General features: G+C 37.3%; 1 protein-coding gene across 2 annotated transcripts in view; it reads right to left on the bottom strand.

Moving 5' to 3' along the window:
• The window catches only part of RSF1 (remodeling and spacing factor 1), a 136,947-nt gene that overhangs the window by 82,719 nt on the left and 39,200 nt on the right, over positions 1 to 15,028 (bottom strand). The window contains exon 1 of one of the 2 annotated variants that reach the window (XM_007490899.3): positions 147 to 255. The exons of the other annotated variant lie outside the window; for it this stretch is intronic. The gene's annotated coding sequence lies outside the window, so the exon portion shown is untranslated. Of the gene's footprint in view, positions 1 to 146; positions 256 to 15,028 lie in introns of those variants that run through there. 2 annotated transcript variants of the gene reach the window in all.

Here is a 15,028-nt window from a genome sequence, read left to right as displayed (position 1 = left end):
GTAATCAACAAAACTATTTAGTAATAGCTAAAAAATAGAAAAGTTGATCAGTAGAAGAGTAGGCACATAACATACAGAAGCAAATGAACATAGTAACATAGTGTTTGAAAAACCCAAAGACCCCAACTATGGGGGTAAGGACTCACCATTTGACTAAAACTGCTGGGAAAACTGGAAAGCAGTCTGGCAGAAATTAGGTTTAGACCAACATCTCACACCATATACCACAATATGCTCCAAATGGATACATGACCTAGATATAAAAGCTCACATCATAAACAAATCAGAGGAGCAGGGAAGATAATACCTTTCAAAACTATGGATAGGATAAGATTGCCCATGACAAAACGAGAGAGAGAATGAAAAAAGAAAAAAAAAGATGATCTTGATTACATAAAATTTAAAACTTTTCACACAAACAAAATCAAAGGTTAAAATCAGGAGGGAAACAGTTAACTAGAAAGAGAAAAAAGAACAACTTTGCAGCAAGTATCTGACAAAGGACTGATAGTCAAGATAAACTGATTCAAATATACTAGAATAGCAGTTATTCCCCAATAAATAAATGGGCAAAATTTCAAATAGTTCCCAAAGAAATCTATTTTATTAAAAGACATATGAAAAAATGTTTCATATCATTAATTACAGAAATCTATATTAAAACAATTTTTAGATTCTAACTCATAAATCTTTCAGATTGGAGACAAGGAAATTATAATTGTGCAGGGCTGTGGGAAAACAGAAACACTAATATGGAGATCTACATGATTAATGTGGCTATGATGCTAGGCAACTGTGCATATTCTTCAAAGAAGAAAAAGAATCATATGTAAAAAAATTTACAGTAGCACCTTTTGCAAAGAACTGTTTGCTATAGCAAAACCACAAAGGGGGTGCCCACCAAAAAGGGAATGGTTGAATAAATTATAGCCTAAGAATGTAATATAATATTATTTTGCCATAAGAAATGACTAGTTTCAAAAAGTCTGGGAAGACTTGCATAATCAAGAAAATAGTCTATATAGTATAAAGTTTATATAGAAATAACATTGTAAAGTAAAATAACTTTGAAAGACTTAAGAACTCTGATAAATGCAATGACCAATCACAACTGCAAAGGACCTATGATAGAACATGCTAACCACCTTTAAAAAAATTTGATGGACTCAAGGTACAGAATGAGACATACATTGAGAGGGGCATGTTGAATATGTAGGAAACTTTTATTTGTTTAAACATTATGCCTTTCTTTTTTTATTTGGTAAGGAAACTAACTTGTGTTGCCAAAAAAGGAAAAAATAAGGGCACCGAAGCATTTTTTAAAATATGAATAAGAACAGAATCCAGAATAAACAAGTATGACAGCCTGAAAGCAATGTTGAATTTATTATATACTTTCATCTGTGTCTCCTGACTTCCCCAGGTTTCCTTCAGGTTCCAAGTAAAATCCTACCCTCTACAAGAAGTCTTTCCTGATAACTCCGCAATATTAGTACCTTTCCTGTGTATTATTTCCAATTTACCCTGTATAATATCTGTTTCTACACAGTTGTTTGTATGCTGTCTCCCCCATTATACTGTAAACTCTTTGAAAGTAGGGGGCTGTTTTTTGCCTTTGTTTCCCCAATACTTGTCATGATTCCTGACACAGTGAGTACTTAAATACTTGTTGACTATTGTAAAAATGGAGATTTGAGCCCTGGACTCTAATCCCCAGAAATCCTTGGCCACTTCCCAGAGTGCTTTGTAATCTCACTGAGATTCTCACCGGGGTGAGATCAAAATTTTCTATTTAACTGGTTGTAAAAGCCTACTGAGGGTTTTTCCTGTTTCTGCTTCCAGGCAGATGCGTCTCTCATGATGTAAGTGAAACTGAATGGGCCTCTCGGCCCACCTAGGCACATACTTTCTTACTTGGATTTTCTTAAATTCTTAATCCTTAATAAACCTCTAAAAATATAATACTTCTAGCAGAGAAACTAATTTTTACCTTGCCTCAGTTTCCCCTAAAATTTTAATCTTAACACTATCTGTTGACTGAAACACTAAGCTCTCACATATATGGAAATGTTTATTATAGTCATTAAATTCAGACTATAAACAAATACTTTAAAATATATAGCTCAAACAGATGAACAGATAATTGAAGTTTCTCAATTACTATTCTCTCATGCCTCCAAATTGATCCTCGCCCAAATGTTCTCCACCATGCCCTCCTACACTCTGATTCCTGAATTTTTTCACATGTATATCCTCATAACAGTATCACTACTCTACCTGCACCACCACCACCCCTTGGCCTATCTTATTCCTTTTAACTAAGATATATGCTTTCAGAGCTACTTTCCAATCAAGAGTCTCACTGCATTATGTTTCAGTGATGCTTATTGCAGTCAAAGTTGACTCCTTAAAGAAACTGATTCATCTTTCCAGATCCCCATACTTTGTACATTTGTGTACAGAGATGAAGCCATGGATTTTATTCCTCTTCCAGTTGTGCTTCTAAGTTTTCTGATTTCAATACTATGCCTTATTTGCTGTATCACCCTGGAACATCCATCAACCCCCCCTGAGGTCTGCTCAACTTGGAACCTCTGTCTATGAGATTCTAAACTCCTTAAGGGAAGGAACTTTCTTTTTTCCTTGTGTGATCAATCCACAATGCTAGGGTTGCTGGGTGGTGCAGTGGGTAGAGCACCAATAGTCAGAAAGATCTGAAATAAAACTAAATCTTAGATACTAATTGTGTGACCCTGGACAAGTCACTTAATGTGCCTCAGTTTTACCACCTTTAAAATGAGCTGGAGAGGGAAACGGCAAACTACTCCAGTATCTTTGCCAACAAAACCCCCAAAGGGGTCATGCAGACACATCTGAAACAAATGAACAGCATCCCCAGTGCTTAGAGCAGGGCCTGGCACATATTAAGCACTTAGTCTATAATATATGTATAGCAATGTGTACATACACAGTTTTATGGTAGAAAGGTATGTTTCTAAATTCTTCCTTTTTGTTTTAAAATCTTTTTATTGGATTTATAAAATAATGCAAGTACATTCCTTAAAAAAAAAAAACAAATATTTTCATTGCTACTTTTTGTTTCTACATTGTCTTCAGTTCTGAATACTATCCTCCTAAAACCCATTTAATCATTCTTTATAACAAAGGCTAAAAAGAAAAAAGGAAAAGGAGGGGAGGGGGAGCATTTCAGCAAAACTAACTTGCATATCAACAGAGTATAACCATATCATCCACACTGCTCCACACCCATAGTGCCTCACCTCTACAAAAAAGGACAAAGTGATATTTTCTCATTTTTACTTTTTGAGCAGAGCTAGGTTATTTTAATTATAATGTTCTTTTCCTTTTTTGATAAATAATATTGTTGATCTTAACCTCCTCTCATTACCTCTCTCTCTAATACCCTCTCTCCCTTAAACTGATTCTTTGTTACCAACAAGTCCACCAATCCCTCTACCTTCAGTATTTTCCCAGAACACATCCCTGTCCTAACTAACCACTTTCATTCTTTCCTTTTCTCAACCCTATAATAAGCCAATTAAACTCTAACTCATCCTCTATTCTCAAACCCTTGCTCCCTTTCATCCTATCATTGTTCATGCCCCTTTGATCCCCAGTTTTGGATTACTTCCATCATCTGACTCCTCCATTCCTATTTCTGTACTGCTGAAAGATGATGGAGGAAAACACAAAACTGAGCTGGATTAAATTCATACAAAATTTGTCACGTAACTTTTATCTTTTGTAAGACAGTCCTTTCATTTCCCATCAAAGTGAAATCTAGAGGTCCCAGGACTTGTAGCTTGGAGGGATTTGGTGATCCCCAGTTTATTTAGTTTGGAGGTAGAAACCCCAGGTTTGACCTTGTCACGTGAGAATTCCTCCCTGAGGGAAAGTCCTACTTCACTGATGTTGGACTTTAAAATTTTTCGCAGCCTGTTAGACTGGCAAGCTGAAGGTCCTGAGTTTGATCCTCAGAAGGAGGGTGTGATATATGGGGAGAGGCTTCTGGAGGCTAGAAGAGTCACTAAACATCTTAAAGTCTATTGTTAGTCTGAGATCAGTGAAGTAGGACTTTCCCTCAGGGAGGAATTCTCATGTGACAAGGTCAAACCTGGGGTTTCTACCTCCAAACTAAATAAACTGGGGATCACCAAATCCCTCCAAGCTACAAGTCCTGGGACCTTTAGATTCTAGTTGACATCCCCTAATGGAATGCCTATCTAGCTCCCCATAGAGGTTATTCCCCATTCTCTCTCTCTTTTTTTTATCTTCTAGGCCTCTCTGGTCTTTCAGTTGAGCACTTCATCTCTTAATTAAGAAAAAAACTTTTCTCCCCTATTTTTTTTTTCAAAATTCCTTGACAGCATTCCTTACTTTATGCTTTTAATTTCTTTATTGAGCTACTTTTAACTTCAAGAAGGTCAACTCCTCTCAGTACATGTAACTATGATCTCAAATCCTCCTTTCTTCTCCAGGAGACTGTCCCCAGAATCACTCCCATCCTGTCTTTAGATCTATTTTATAGGTTCATTCTCCACTTTCTATAAGTGTGCTCAAGTCTCCTCTATCCTTAAGAAGTCTTTACTAGAATCTAACAGCTCTTCTAGCTACTGCCCTACAACTCTCATTCTCTCAACTTTTTGAAAAAAGTGCTCTATATTCAGTATACTTTCTTTCCATTCTGCTAAATCCTCTGCAATCAATCTTCTGGCTTCATTCCTTGGCTGAAATTTTGCTTTCCAAAGTTATTAATGACCTCTAAATGACTAAATCTGAAAGTCTTGTCAAACTTTCTCTTTTTAGACCTATATTTGCTGCATGCTCTCTTTTTGGATACTTCCACTTCTCTGGGGTTCATACTACTTTCTCCTTGTTCTCTCTGACCTCTTGGTCTCCTTTGCTAGCTAGCCCATCATCTTCACCATGAGCCCTAGCTAGAAGCACTCCTCAAACTTGGTCCTAAGACCTCTTTCCTATATATACTTTATTGTCTGGTGGCCTATTCAGCTCCCATGGATTTAGTGATCTCTAAACAGATGACGACTCCCAGATCTATACATTCAGTCTTTGGTCTCTTGAGCACTACATGCTCTAAAACCCCACTAGTCATGTGAAATAAGTCCCAAAGCCCCCTTAAAACTCAGTATGGCCAAAACAACTCATCTTTGTCTCAAAACCTATCACGCCTATCCAAAATTTAATGTTTCCAAAGAAAGTATCAAAATCATCAATTTCTCCCAGGTTCACAGCTTAAGCATTATTTTTGATTCCTCACTGTCTCCTTCCTAATGCCCAATCACTTGACAATTTTTTATATTTCTGTCACCACAATCTTTTGTATTTGACTTTTCTCACAAGATCATATGATTACAGATTTACAGTGGGAAAGAAACTCAGAAATCATTTAGTTAAGAGTCTAATTTTAAAGATGTAGAAAGTGAGACCCTCTTACTTCTTACCTGGAATATGATACCAAAGCCTCCCAAGTGGTCCCCCCTGCTTAGTGTCTTTTCCAATTCCAATCCATACTCTATCCAGAAGCCCAAGTGATTTCTCCTGACCATGTCCACTCCCACTCAAACTCCTCTGGTTCCCTGTTGCCTCTAGAATCGAAAATAAGCTCTTCTTTCAACTTTAGAAGTCCTTCACAGCCTTTCTCTTACCATACATCATTCCCCTCCAACACATCCAAACAGGCCTTCTTACTGCTCCTTACACATGACATATCTCCCCTCTCTATACATTCAGACTGACTATAATCAGTCCCTAAAATGTATCTCTTGGCCCCTCCCCCCTCCCTGCACTTCTCAGATTTTGTCTTCTACATTTCCTTATGCACACCATGCTCCACTCCTTCCTCTTCCCCCCTCCCAGATATATCTTGTGTTCTGTGTTTATTCTATATATACTTATAGATGTACATAGTTTCTCCTAATGCAATGTATGACCAAGCCTTTTAAGGGCATAAAATACTTTGTTTTTGTCATTTAATCACTATGATAGCATAGTAAACCCTTAGTGTGGACTACTACAACCACTATGACTACAACTACTACTCTGATGATGTAATAGTATTAGTTATTACTATGTCTTAGTAGTTTAGTGCTATGTATTAATAAATGTCTAATTAAGGGAAGAGGGAAAGCATCTATATGATTCAGGCACTGTGCTAAGTGCTGGGTGTGTACAAAATCTCATTTGACCCTCAACCCTGCAAATAAGTGCTATTATTATGCCCATTTTACCGATGAGGAAACTGAGGCAAATGGGATGAGATGACTTGCCTAGGTCACACAGTTTCTGTGGCCAGATTTGAACTTAGGTCTTCCTGATTCTAATTGTAGTTCTCTACCCACTGCATCACACAGCTGCCTAATTAACTGATCAATTAACAGTCCTTCTTAGTTATATTCAATCCCTAGCTTGTCACTTTTGTATTTTAAACAAAGATTCAGAAATCCAGGTGCCATTTTCTGATGTTCTCCAGGCTATGCTGCTCACTTCCACAGTATTTTCTCACCTATACCACAGATAACTCTTCACCCTAGAAGTTTATTCCATCTCCTCAGACTACTTCTCACACCGGAAGTAGCTTCCACTTTGTGGCCTCCCCTGATCGGCTGGTTCCTCCCAGGACCTCCATTTTAAAGAGTACTTGGCCAATCATGTCTTCATTCCTCTCTAAGCTGAATTCCTGATTCATCCCCATAGGACTGTCTCCTCCACTGTACCTTTTATTCACCTCCTTAGCTCCCTCTTTCAGGTCACTTTTATGTGACTTCTTCTACAATCAAAATGTAAGTTCCTTAATGGCAGGGGCTATTTATCTACTTTTATGGGTCTTCCTAGGTTTAGCCCACAAGAAGTCAAAGAATTTGTTTAGTCCCAATACCCCCCCCCCCCACACACACACCTTTGCCTTAGACAACAATGATAAAAAATAACCCTTATACCCTCTAAGGTCTTACCTAAAACTTCACTATCTTTAATAATGCTTTCTGGATTGTCTCTAGCAGCAGCATTTGTGTCCATAAGACTTACCAGAAGCAGGCAGCAGTCACTGCTTTTGACAAGTCTTAAGAGATCATAGCAAAAAGATTTAGAACTGAAAGCACTTCAGAGTGTCTGATGGTTCAACTATTTCATTATACAAGATGAGAAAGCTAAACATTTCCTTAAGCATGTGAGGAAGCTGTAGTTCAGAAGGGCTGTAATTTGCCCAAAGCTAAACAAGGTAGTAGGTGGCAAAGCTGAAATCTGAACTCATGTTCTCTTCTGTCTCAAAAACAAAACACATATCCTGGGAGCAGGCAGGTGGCTAGTTGGATTGAGAGTCAGGCCTGGAGACAAAAAGCCTGGGTTGAAATCTATCCTCTGAATTACTAGCTGTGTGATCCTTGGAAACTCACTTAACCCCAATTACCTAGCCCTTACTGCTTTTCTGTCTTGAAATGAAGGTCTAAGTGTTAAAAAAATGAATAAAAAAATAAAAACCTATTAAGGTGCAATAGGTCAGAGTAACCTCCTCCCTTTGCAACATGAGCTAGGCTAGTTTTTCCCTAAAAGGTAACAAACATTTCCCTGGAATATGATTAACCAAAACTTAAGCCACACCATCCTTGAGGTGGCTTCCTATTCACCTACAGGGATAAAAAAAAAAAAAGCTTGCCTATATATCTGCTCAATTTAAACCAACCTGTTCCTTATTTTGTTTCAACTGTTGCCACCTTAAAGTCTGTATCTAGAAGGCAGTATGGTATCATGAAAAGGGTATTCAATTTGGAGCTGAAAAATCTGGTTTAAATCCTGAATCAAAGACAAATAAGTTTAGAATAACATAACAACCATCTGATTCCAGTATACTTGAAAGGAACATGTGTCTGTGTCTGTGTTCACACCCACACACAAACACAAACAGTATAATACATGAAACAAGTTATCAGCTTTCCTCTGCCTGCTGAATTTCAACAAGAGAACACCATGGCAGTACTTCCAATTCTGGAAAGCTAACTGTTACCAATATTTTTCCTTGATGTGATATTTAAATCAGAGGTTCTGTAATTCCTATGTACTGTTTCTGGTATTAGAAAATGTATTAAATTCTTTACAAATTCACATATTCAGTAACACTTTATTTGTGATCTCCAAGGTGGCTTTCTGGCAGCTACAGAGAACAGAGGATAAGAGATACACTTTAGTTCAAATCTGGCTTCAGGCACTTACTGGCTGAGTGACACTGAGCAAGTCACTTAACCCTGTGTGCCTCAGTTCCGTCCCCTATAAAATGAGTTGGAGAAGGAAATAGCAAAACACACAAGTATCTTTGCCAAATCAACTGAGAAATACAAGAGTCAAATATAACTGAAATACTGAACAACAACAAAGGTGCTTTTCAACGATAGCATTCTATTATTTAACACCCACACAAGTGACTATTGTTAAGCATTTAACTCCAGCCCAAAGAACTAAAGTACAGTAGTGTAAACCTAGAACTTCAGAACAAAGAAGAGTTTTAGGGTTTCACATGAAACTTACTGGGAGATAAAGAGGGTTCCCCACATAATCATCCCAATGCTTTGTTTATGAACAACTTGAGAACATATCCACTTACTGAGAAATCATCTCATCTGCAAATAGTCTAAGAACTTGAGATTTTGTGTGCCTGTATGTGTTTCTCTCCCTTTTTTGGAGGGGGAAGAAGGAAGAAAAGATGCTTAGATTCTTTTCTAATATCATCAATCTTTAATAATGACAGTTCCAAATATTACTATAATCCCTTTCTGGAAAGTCTGTTAAAATAAAAGTTATTTTCATGTTACCTAGCATGTTCCATCCATGTCCAGTACCTCTCAACTCTTTCCTTAAAGGATGTGGTCTTGTAGGAAGTACTCTGCATTTAGTATCAGAAGACTGGTATGACTTTGGGCAATGCATTTGACAGCTCTGGGCCTCGGTTTCTTCAACTGTAAAATGAGGAAAGTTGCACCAAAAGATCTCTAAAGGTCTCCATATAGAAATAAGAGTACTGTTTCTGAACTTAGAGGCCCCTCTAGTTCAAATCCCACTTTTCTGACAATTACAACATATATGACTATGGGCGAGTCATTTGATCTCTTGAGGTTCTTTCCAGTTTGAAATCTATGATTCATTCTCCCTAACTCTAAACCTTTCTAGGAAACCATATTAGCCAAGTCCTTGACTTAGCCCATTATTTTGATAATTACCCTTTTAGCCACTAGATGGCATTAGGGCACTTAGGGAAAAAAGCCTATACAAAAATAAGGAACTTAAAGGTGCTAAATTAATATGTGAAATAGGTGTGCTTTTAATCCATCAAGGGAGGAGTAGGTTTGCAAAATGCAGGCTGAAAAAAAGAAATGTTGTATTTTCCATCTGGTGTTTTGGGGGTGGGGGTGGGGAAGGGTAGCCTTAGGGACCAATGGAAATCACAGTGGACTCTGAGCCCAAAACTGATTTTAATGGGCTTGGTTGAATTGACTGATTATCTGTATGACTACTCAAAGTCACTTGTCTCTAGAACCATTTTCTCATTTGTACAATGAGAGGACTGCATTAGCTCAGCTCTAAGGTCCCTTTTTCACCTTAATCAAGATAGTAATTATAGAGTGCTTAACAGTGTCTGGCACAAAATAAAGAGATTTTTAAATGTTAGTTATAAATATTATTCTAACAGTTCTAAAAAATCCAAACAACCACAGAATAAATGCCCATCTGACCCTTTAAAATATCAGGTAAGCTCCTAAAATGTTTAAAGTTGCAGAACAGCTACTGATCTAAAACAATAGTAGGAGTTTCTTATCACAGAAAGAACCAGAAGAACAGCATAAAACATTTTTAATTCTCAAAATTAAAGATGCCAAAAAAAAAAAAACCCCGACAACTGAGAAAATAAGAGGTAGAAATAGTAAATTTTTATTACTTAAGACACACTCATGTTTATGCATTGGAATATGTATACAACTACATCTTCTATTTAATTTATTCATTAACAAACATTTTTGGACTATTCACAAAGTATCTGGCAGTCTACTACAGAATATATAGTTGATCCTTGACCCAACAAGCTTATATCATAGTACTGTTTGGATGAAATAGATATCTCTAAGATATGTAGTGAAATTATAATATTTCTTATTTACATATGGAACTAGTTTTAGAAGAATAGTTTTATGAGAAATTCCAATTTCTATAATAATAGCTAGCATTCATATAATGTTTTAAGATTTGTTAAGCATTTTTCAACTATCTCATTTAATTCTCACAACTTTGGAACATGAATGTTATTATTATCCTCATCTTACAGTTACTAAGTGTCTGAAATCATATTTGACCTCAGCTCTCCCTGACTCCAGGCAAATGTTCTATGCATTGTAGTGCCTCTAGCTACCTCATTTCTATAATGCTTTAAGATTTGAAAAGCATTTCCTTCACAGCTACCTTGTAGTATCAATAAGGTAAGAATTATTACTTCTATTGTAAAAATGAAGGAACCTGGTCTCCAAGAGATTTACTTGCCTACAAGTCATAAGAAGTCAGATGTATGACAGCATTTGAGCATGGGCCTTCTGAATCTAGTACTCTTTCCACCATACAGAGGTGCGTCCTATTCAATTCAATTAACAGTAAAGTCTCAAACACTAGAAATAAATGGTTTGAAAATAGAGAAAAGATATCCACTAACTCTCTGAATCAGTCTAAGATTTTTTGGTAGTGCAAATCTAAGGCAAATTAAAAATAAACAAAACAAACAAATAAATAAAAATGCAGAATAAACTTTTAAGAATGCCATAGAAATACAGAAAGATAAACATCATAAAAATAACAACAGTACACTGTATGCAATACTTTTTTACATGGAACCCCATAGCACTACCTTGGCTTTTTATTTACCCCTTTCCCATCAAGAAACAATTATTTAATTGGGATAAAGAACAACTGATTCAAGGCTGGGTGCCAATATGCAACAGGAGTTCAAGTCTCAGTTTAAAATCCCACCTTGTTCAAAAAGCCTTTCTGCTCTCCCTCTCAATGATCTCTAATTTATCTTGTATATAGTTTGTTTGTACAGAATTGTTTGTATGATATGCTACCCCCCCTCAAGTTGGTTAGTTTTTGTAGGTCAGGGACTTTTTTGGGGGGCCGGCTTCTCAGGGTTCAGCACAGTGCTTGGCACGCTATAGAGGTGCTTACTGCTTACCAAAAAAAAAAAAATACACATAGGACAATTTGGGAGTAGTCTCTAAGGAAAAGTACTAGAATTAAGGGGGATCAGGAAAGGCTTCTTGTAAAAGGTGGATTTTTAGTTGGGACTTGAGAATCAAAAAGGATTTCATTTTTGATCCTGGAGATTTTAGGGAGCCCACTGGAGTTTATTAAATAGAGCAATGACATGGGTCATATCTACACTTTAGGAAGATCACCATGACAGCTGAGTGGAAAGACCTGAAGCAGTCAGCCCCACCAGCAGGCTAATGCAATAGTCCAGGCATGATGTGATGATGGATTACAACCAGGGTTGTGGCAATTTCAGAGAAAAGAAGGGTTCCTGTTTGAGAACTGACTGACCAATACTATGTCTCATGTCTCTGTTCTCTCAGCTCTTCCCCAGGTCATTATCCCATCACTGGCTAAACTCTCCTTTTTTATTTTAACAATTTGATGAACCTAGTCAAAGCTACAGTATCCTATATTCTTTGTTGTTAGTATTTATCACTAATCAATGCATTTATATTTAAAATGATGGACACTGGAGAAAGGACTGATTCCCCCCCCCCCCAACACACTAGTAGGACTGATGATAAAGAGCTGACAGTAAGCAAGATCTGTTGTTCGGTCATTTCAGTCATATCCAACTCTTCATGACCCCATTTGGGGTTTTCTTGGCAAAAAAAAAAAAAAAAACTGGAGTGGTAAGCCACTTCCTTTTCTAGTTTATTTTACAGATGAGGAAAGTGAGGCAAATAGGGTTAAATGACTTTCCCAGGGTCACATAGCCAGTGTCTGGGGCTGTTGGCACTCTATCCACTACACCACCTAGTTTCCCAGTAAGCAAGATATTCTCACTTAATAGCCAAGGCAGGGTAAGTATGGCATCTCAGTCTCCCTGACTGGTAAGATTAAACAGTGAATTCAGAGTTCAACTACTAGTGTCTGTATGCCAGGTCTACTACTTAGCACATCTTATCTTGGGAAGATCACATAACTTTTTTGGGTCTTAATCTCTTAGCTGTAAAATAATCAATGTTCTACAACCTGGATCAAATCATATCTATAACTACTGTGCCACTCCCATTTCAGCAGGGTCACTAACAAGCTCTAATATGTACAAACGAGGGCAACAAAGATCTTAAGAGGTCTAAAATCAGGCCACACAAGAAACAACTGAAATAACTAAAGAGGTTTAGTCCTGAGCAAAGGCAGAGGAAGAATATTTTAGATTTAGCTATCATATCAAAGAGATTGAATTCATCAACAAAGATTTAGTAAAAAAATACTCTGCCAGCTACTATGGTAAGCACTGGTGATAAAAAAGAATGGCAAAGGATGGTCCCTGCTCTTGAGTACACAGCCTAGTGGAAGAGACAATGTGAAAACAACTATACACAAACACAATACACATAGAAAAAATTAGGTGTAATCTCAAAGGAAAAATACTAGAATTAGGGGAGAATCAGGAAAAGTTTTCTGTAGAAGGTAGAAATTTAAACTGAACTCAAAAGATGTCGGGAGGTAGAGATGAGGAGGAATGAGTTTTCCAGGAAAGCAGGGAAGCCAATGAAAATGCCTAAAATAAAGAGACAGAGTAATCAGTTTGAGAAACTGGGAGTCAGTGCCACTGGATCATATATAGGTGGGTATAATGTTTAAGAAGACTAGAACAGAGATAAAGGGAAAAGAAATTATGAAGAGCTCTGAAGGCATTACATAGAAGTCCAGAGAGTACAACCTGGAGGGAAATGAAGAGAAAGCTGACCTGGGCTCTTTTCTTAAATGGAGGTTTGGGGAGGCGCTCTCTTCTTCCACTTCCAGTCATAGGGGCAGAAAGAAGGCACTAAAGGGGTCTGGGTACCAAGGCTGATAAGGTTCCTGGGAGCATCCTGGACAAGTCTAAAGGAGTACAGAAGGGTGGGAAATGGAGAGATGGCAATCACTTATGGCCCCTTGGGTCATAATTAAACGAACAAAATGATAAAATTCTAAAAAAGGAAACTTTATAATGGTCTAACTAGTCTCCTTGCCCCTAGAATCTCCTACCCTAATTCGTTCTTCACAGTTGTCAGAATCATCTTCTTAACATACATCATTTAACATTACTTCCAGAGCTCAAAATCTCTGTTTCACCACTGTCTAATGATTAAAATACAAATTCCTCAGACTGACATTCAAAGACTTCTAAGAATCTGCCTCCAATCTACATTTCCACTCTGATTTTATACCACTCTCACCTTTAATGACTATGAGTTGCTTTCTAATTTCATTGTGCACACACACACACACACACACACACACACACACACACACACACACACACACACACACCCCTTGCCCACTGGGACTGGTTTTACTTAAATCTTTCTCTGCAGAAATCTTTCCCTTCTTCCAAGGGGAATGGTATAAAGAAAATTACATTTGAGGTCAAAAGACCTGGCTTCAGATCCTCACTCTACTATTTACTGCCCATATGGCCTTGGCTGGCTCATTTCCAATCTTTGAGTTTCAATTTCTTCATCTGCAAAATGAAGGGCAATATAGGGATGGTAGTATCTTAACTGTCATCGTTGAATTCCATGAACGAGCTAGGCTCTAATAATATAAATGGAACAAATTTGCCTTAGGAGGCAGGTTTCTGATAGTAGGGGTGTGGGTGATAGTGAGGGATTTGCCTCTATCAATTCAAGCTTATGCCTTACATCAAAGATACAAAGGCAGAAGTTGTGATGGTTGTACAGATATTGCATCTGATTGGAAAGCAAAGCTAGTATCATATTTCGAGACCTGATAATTGTAAAGAATCATTCAAAAGTAGCAAATGCAGATCTTCAGATCAGGCAACAGAAGCTTCTTTAATAATGTTTTACCACCGATATCCACAAACACATAGTAACTTTCTCACAATCTCTGAACTGCTAAACCGCATAGAATTTTTAGTATTTACTCTGCTTGATACCATTGACATCCTTTCTCTTGCATACCACAACCTCTTTTTTCTGCTCTCCTGGACCCCAATCTTCAGGAATGTGTCCTAGGCTTTTTCTTCTATCTCTACTCATTCTCTTAATGATTTCATTTGACTCTAGGTATTCATCCATTTGACTCCAAATATTATCTCTAAGGAAATAACTCTAAAACACTTCATAGATGTTAACCTACAGTTTTCAAAATTAATATGCAATCTTGTAGAAATCAGTTTCTATTTGAGTTCAGCACCACTTAGTTGAATGCCTATTTGGTCTCTTTGTTTCTTTCCTTCTTCAAACCATCCTAAACAAAGTTGCCAAAATCATCTTCTAGAGAAACAGTTCTGACAATGTCACTTTATTCCCCAAAGTCTTTCAATAGCTTAATACCTACAGGCTAAGAAGTCCTTAACCTGTATCTTTATCCCTCTACAATCCAGCCTTATTTCATATCATGCCTCTTCACAAACGTTATATTTTAGCCAACTAGAATACTAGCTTTTCACACTCACTTTGAAACTCCATCTACTGGTCTCTAATATTTGCAGAATCCATCTTTTATCCCTGCAATGATGCTTGGTACCAGCTCTAAATCTATGATCCCAAGACTTCAAAACCATTATGTTCATGGTTCAGTACAAATGTCATCTCCTACAAAGAAGCCTTCCTTGAGTATTGTAAATCTTGAAATCTCTCAGACTTGTGAATGTTAAAAATTTCCCCATCAGGGAATTCTTAATTGGAACAAATTCCCTACTGAGAAACATTCCCCATTTTGATGTGAGAACTCGCCAGGATCAGAAATG

The sequence above is a fragment of the Monodelphis domestica genome, chromosome 4, assembly GCF_027887165.1.
Source record: "Monodelphis domestica isolate mMonDom1 chromosome 4, mMonDom1.pri, whole genome shotgun sequence".
Classification (NCBI taxonomy): domain Eukaryota; kingdom Metazoa; phylum Chordata; class Mammalia; order Didelphimorphia; family Didelphidae; genus Monodelphis; species Monodelphis domestica.
Note: the sequence above shows the minus strand (reverse complement) of the source record. Positions and strands in the feature narration are given on the sequence as shown.